The sequence below is a fragment of the Solea senegalensis genome, linkage group LG4, assembly GCF_019176455.1.
Source record: "Solea senegalensis isolate Sse05_10M linkage group LG4, IFAPA_SoseM_1, whole genome shotgun sequence".
Lineage (NCBI taxonomy): Eukaryota > Metazoa > Chordata > Actinopteri > Pleuronectiformes > Soleidae > Solea > Solea senegalensis.
In genome coordinates, this window is record NC_058024.1 from 20,244,204 (window position 1) to 20,251,084 (window position 6,881).

A 6,881-nucleotide genomic window follows, 5' to 3' on the forward strand; every position below is an offset into this window, starting at 1 on the left:
GTGTTTTTTTGTCAATGCAACTTTTAGTTTAGTGTTAATACACTATTTTAACATGCAGTAAATTGTAAATAGTTATTCTGGAAAGATGGGCAAAAGCACGTAGTTACAGGACATTTTCTGGCCCTTTTATGGTTAAGATAAGCAAAACATTTGAGGCTGAGGCGTTAAAGGGTTGAGTTTTTACTTCTCACTTGCGCTTTATCCAATTTTTCACTTCCCCTCTTTTTTGTGTCTGGTATAATTCCAGTGGGGAACAACCAAAAAGACACTCGTATAAGCTGTGATTGGGGGACCGGCACAAGTACAAGCATTCCTTAGAATAAAAGCTGTATATAAAATGTAAGATACTGTATTGATTGTTTTTCCTTACCCTCATGGGCACATGAATGCCAAAAAAAAGAGCTGTTATTATAAAAGCAACAACAATGCCCTGCGGCGTCTCTCGACAGCATCGCTAGACACAGTATAGTGGTCATTTATTTAGTCACCTCTCCTCATTCTTCAGCATGAGACGAATTCGTCTTTGTCTCAGATGTAACAGTATCTCTTAATTAAAGTGCGTGCGTGAGGGCGGGGATATTTAAATGTATCACCGCCGTTATAAAGCTATTATGTCATGTATTCGTTTTGATCACAGTAGATCAAACCTTCTGTCTGTACGTAGTTGGGACTCGGATGTATTTATATGATGTTGTGTTTTGGTAATGAGCAACTGTAAACCAGACAGAAGAGCAACTATTATACGTCAATAAAGCTACGGATGGTTAGTTTTGACAAGTGAAACAAGTGCCTTTGGATTCTTTCTTGACACAACACTGTTTATTATTATTATTGTTGTTGTTTTCATGGTCTCATGTTGTCGACGTGTGTATATGGTCGCAATGAGGGAGTGTTGATGTATGGAGATGGGGCTGGGCAATAAATAATTCAATAACAATATAGATCACAATATAACAAAAACAAAAAGAACGCTTTCACCAACATAAATTCTATTTTTTTATCAATTTACAAAATGCAGAGTGAGCTGTAGTAAGTATACTTGCATACAGTTTTTGAAGGAACTCGGTTGTTCTTAACACCTCGGAGAGCATAGTTCTGCGTGGCAGAACAAATTTGGGTCCAGGCAGATGCCCTCCTGATGGATAATGATCTATCTTGTATTTCCCAAGATTAAGGACGTCAGTAATCCTAAGGAACCTCCTTCCATGTGTCACTGTTGCCCGCAGACAATCGTCATCACTGGTGAACAAACTGCCTTCTGCTCCAGCCAAATCTTTTCAAAATTTTGACTCACGGCTCCAGAGCACCTGCTGCTATTTCTCTGCACCCCAGTTGGTATTTTTCCGTGTGTATAGTTGAGTCGCTTGGCCTTGATTCAGGAAGTACAGCTTTATGGCTGCAATTTCTTCCACGGAGACCACTTCTAGCCAGCATTCTTTGGACCATAGATGGTGTGTACCTGGCTCCTGTAGGTTTCGGACTGATGACACTTGACGGCATCTTTCATCTGCCACACTTTCCTTAGCTGACCGTCTGCATCGTTTCTTTGTGCTTTTTGAAACCGTCTACCTTGAAACCCCAATCTGATGTAGTGTAACTGCCGCGTGTCTTGTTGCTGTACTCAGTCTTGCAGTCAGTGTATGACCTGTGACATAAAACTGTCAGTTGACATGACAGTTCTCCCAGCGTTGTTTTCAAAACCACACAAACGTGGGCGTGTTACTGTGGTCCCGTGATGGACGTCCCGTGCCACCAAACTCCAGCTGTCTTTTCACATCTTTGCCAGTCTCTCCCTGCAGACACGTCGCTTTCTGTCTCTCACATCAACAGTGTGTCATTGTGAGCTTTTTAATATTTATGGTCACTGATTTTCAGTGCTCGACATAATTTCAGTGCTCAACTGCTGCAGGGCACGACTTTTAATGTAGCTGCTACTTAAACGGAAACACAAGGAAAAGCAGATGATCCGCTGTGGCGACTCAGAGAGAGGGAGAAGCCAAAAGAAATAAACATGTAGAAACTATTGGAACACTATTAGCTTTGGCTAATAAAGTGCACAGTTGGATGGAAAGTCGTTGTGAGGATGACAATGAATGACTCCTTATGAAAATGTTGCTGTCCACACAATTACATTTCAGGGTGAAAGGAAATGGAGAAAATCCTTATTGTGTCTTTAATTATCCTTTATTTACTCTTGAATTAATGGGATGGTGGGGTTTAATATCCCAGTGTTGATTTAGTTTCTCAGGCCTCAGACGCCTTGTGTGTGTGTGTGTGTGTGAGCTACCTTCTGCACAGCACAGAAACCAAGGCACAGGAAATGACAATCTGGAGGAGAAAAGACCGAGGCAACAGATGCTGTTTGGTCACCTTCGCCCTTGTGTTTGTTTCTGTGAAGTGACGGGTGTATTTGCACACGTCAGAGCCAAGGGCACCTGTCTGAAAGAGACACAAACCCCCAGCCCGTGGATTCAGAGAGCTGTGTGCTGCTTTGAAATAACTGAACAAGGTCTGAACCTTCACATAGAATGTGAAGAGACAAAAGTCAGATGAAGTCGATTGAAGATAAGTATTTTCTCACTCTGAATTCTCTTTCTTCAAAAATAAATGTGGATGCATTCATTCCTTGATGTATCCATCAGAACACAGTTAACCACGTTCAGCTGCTACAACACAATCTAAATGTAGATGTATTTTCGTTGTTGTCGAGACAATTTAAACATTCTTCTGGTTGAACTTGTACAGCTGTGACTGCACTGCAACGGCTAATGACAAACTGGTGTGCAGTCCAAGGGTTGAAATTTTTCCAAATGCTCTTTCAAAAAAGATTTTTGATGGCCTTTTGAAGCCTTGAGTTTTGAGACCTGTCAAATCAAAACGTGTGGCTTGACCGGGAATCTTGTGCTATGACTTTTATAAGCATTTCTAGTAACCCTGGCCACAAAAATCGCAAAAAAATGCGAATAATTAATAATTTCCACATACATATGAATGGGAAACAGCCAAAAGATGGAGAAAAACCAAGTCCACTTTGGAGCATCACAGTGTCGTCATACTTTAATGTAGAAACGTGATTGTAGCATTAAACAGGTCACAAGACTTTTTTCACCTAAATCAAAGTCAATCGCAGTTTACGTTTTGAGGTATTCTGATTTTACAATGAGTGTGTATTGCGTCCGTGGGCGTGGCGTGAGAGTGACACACTGAGCTGAGATCCAGAAAAATAATCACAAAAATCTCTAAACAACTCTTCTCCTGCCCACAATTTCCAACCTACACAGACAATGTTTACATCAAATCGTTGCTATGGTTGTCGTCTAACCCGTGTGTTGTTTTCATTTTTACATGAGTTTTTCTTAAAATCACACACATTTTGGTGTCATTTAGGACCTTCGCCTGTAGGGTGTGGTTGCATGGTGGTGCAGTGCTTGTGCAGTGATTCTTGTATGATCTCCATGTCGCTCCTATGTCTTACTAAAACAGATTTTGTTTTTAAACACATGACATGTTTCACACACCAAAATGTTATAGTAAAGTACAACATGAAAGAACAGTGTTTACTAAGGTATGGGAGACATACATTCATACTCCACACAGAAATAACCCCAAACTGGGATTGAACACAGTACATTCTTGCAACAGTAACATAGTTAAGATCAACTAGCCACGACACCACCATGCCGTTCAGGTCTTACAAAATGTCATAGTTTAGTATGTCGTCAAGAATTTGACAAAAATGTCATAATTTATTATGTCGTCCAAAAGCTGTCAAAAAAGTCATAGTACAGTATGTCGTCCAAATTTTTACAAAAAAGTCATAGTATAGTATGTCATCCAAAATGAGACAAAAAATTCATAGTATAGTATGTTGTCCAAATTTTGACGAAAAAGTTATAGTATAGTATGTCGTCCAAAAACGGTCAAAAAAGTCACAGTATAGTATGTCGTCCAAAATCGGTCAGAAAAAAGTTGTCCAAATTCTGACAAAAAAGTCATACTATATTATGTCGTCCAAAAACGTTCAAAAAAGTCACAGTATAGTATGTCGTCCAAAATGAGACAAAAAAGTCATAGTATAGTTTGTCGTCAAAATTTTGACAAAAAAGTCCTAGTATAGTATGTCGTCCAAAATGTGACAAAAATATCAAAGTATAGTATGTCGTCCAAAATCGGTCAAAAAAGTCATAGTATAGTATGTCGTCCACATTTTGCCAAAAAACTCATAGTATATAGTATGTCGTCCAAAATCGGTTGGAAAACGCATAGTATAGTATGCCGTCCAAAATCGGTAAAAAAAAAGCATAGTATAGTATGTCCTCCAAAATCACTCAGAAAACTCATAGTATAGTATGTTGTCCGAAATGAGACAAAAAAGTCATGGTATAGTATGTCGTCTAAAATGGGTCAAAAAAGTCATAATATACTATGTCGTCCAAATCTTGACAAAAAAGTCATAATGTAGTATGTCGTCAAAAATGAGACAAAAAAGTCATAGTATAGTATGTCATAGTATAGTATGTCAAAAGTCATAGTATATATGTCGCCAAAATATGTCATATATAGACAAAATATGAAAAAAGTCATAGTATAGTATGTCGTCTAAAATAACCTAAAAAAGTCATAGTATAGTATGTTGTCCGAAATAACCCAAAAAAGTCCAAAGTCCATAATTTAACAAAAAAGTCATAGGTTAGTATGTCGTCAAAAATTTGTAAAAAAAAGTCACAGGTTAGTATGTCGCCCGAAATCAGTCAAAAAAGTCATAGTATAGTATGTCGTACAATATTTTACCAAAGAGTCATACTTTAGTATGTTGTTCGAAAATTTGACATAGTTTGGTAGGTTTTCCAGTATCACTCATAACGTCCATGACTTCTGAAGGGAGTGAGATTTGAACCAGCTCTACTGAGAGAAACTGTTTGGAAAGTCAGCCCCTTAAACCACTCAGCCAAACTGAATGTGTTTAACTGGGTTGCCTGCTATATAAACAACATAATACACACTAGTAAACATAGCAAAGTATGTTGTCCAAAATCAGTCATAGTATAGTATGTCGTCTATAATAACCCAAAAAAGTCATAGTATAGGATGTTGTCCAAAATCAGTCCAAAAAGTCATAGTATAGTATGTCTTCCCAAATCAGTCAATAAAGTCATAGTATAGTATGTCGTCCGAAATCAGTCAAAAAAGTCATAGTATAGTATGTCGTCCAAAATCAGTCAAAAAAGTCATAGTATGGTATGTTGTCCGAAATCAGTCAAAAAAGTCATAGTATAGTATGTCGTACAATATTTTACCAAAGAGTCATACTTTAGTATGTTGTTCGAAAATTTGACATAGTTTGGTAGGTTTTCCAGTATCACTCATAACGCCCATGACTTCTGAAGGGAGTGAGATTCGAACCAGCTCTACTGAGAGAAACTGTTTGGAAAGTCAGCCCCTTAAACCACTCAGCCAAACTGAAAGTGTTTAACTGGGTTGCCTGCTATATAAACAACATAATACACACTAATAAACATAGCAAAGTATGTTGTCCAAAATCAGTCAAAAAAGTCATAGTATACTATGTCGTCTAAAATAACCCAAAAAAGTCATAGTATAGTATGTCGTCCAAAATAACCCAAAAAAAGTCAGAAGTCAAAAATTTAACAAAAAAGTCATAGGTTAGTATGTCGTCAAAAATTTAAAAAAAAAAAGGCATAGTATAGTATGTTGTCCGAAATCAGTCAAAAAAGTCATAGTATAGTCAAATGTAAAAAGTCATAGTATAGTATGTAGATCCAAAATATGACAAAAAGAATCATAGTATAGTATGTATAGATCCAAAATGAGACAAAACCATGGTATAGTAGTGTAGGTCAAATGAGACAAAAAGTCATAGTATAGTATGTCGTCCAAAATCAGTCAAAAAAGTAATTGTATAGTATGTGGTCCAAAATCACCTAAAAAAGTCATAGTATAGTATGTCGTCCAAAATATGACAAAAAAGTCATAGTATAGTATGTAGTCTAAAATAACCTAAAAAAGTCATAGTATAGTATGTTGTCCGAAATAACCCAAAAAAGTCCAAAGTCCATAATTTAACAAAAAAGTCATAGGTTAGTATGTCGTCAAAAATTTTTAAAAAAAAGTCACAGGTTAGTATGTCGCCCGAAATCAGTCAAAAAAGTCATAGTATAGCATGTCATCCAAAATCAGTCAAAGAAGTCATAGTTTAAAGTATGTCATCCAAAATCAGTCAAAAAAGTCATAGTATGGTATGTTGTCCGAAATCAGTCAAAAAAGTCATAGTATAGTATGTCGTACAATATTTTACCAAAGAGTCATACTTTAGTATGTTGTTCGAAAATTTGACATAGTTTCGTAGGTTTTCCAGTATCACTTATAACGCCCATGACTTCTGAAGGGAGTGAGATTCGAACCAGCTCTACTGAGAGAAACTGTTTGGAAAGTCAGCCCCTAAAACCACTCAGCCAAACTGAAAGTGTTTAACTGGGTTGCCTGCTATATAAACAACATAATACACACTAGTAAACATAGCAAAGTATGTTGTCCAAAATCAGTCATAGTATAGTATGTCATCTATAATAACCCAAAAAAGTCATAGTATAGGATGTTGTCCAAAATCAGTCCAAAAAGTCATAGTATAGTATGTCTTCCCAAATCAGTCCAAAAAGTCATAGTATAGTATGTCGTCCAAAATCAGTCAAAAAAGTCATAGTATAGCAGTCGTCCCAAAATCAGTCAATAAAGTCATAGTGATAGTATGTCATCCAAAATCAGTCAAATGTCGTCCAAAATCAGTCAAAAAAGTCATAGTATAGTATGTCGTCCAAAATCAGTCAAAAAAGTCATAGTATAGCATGTCGTCCAAAATAACC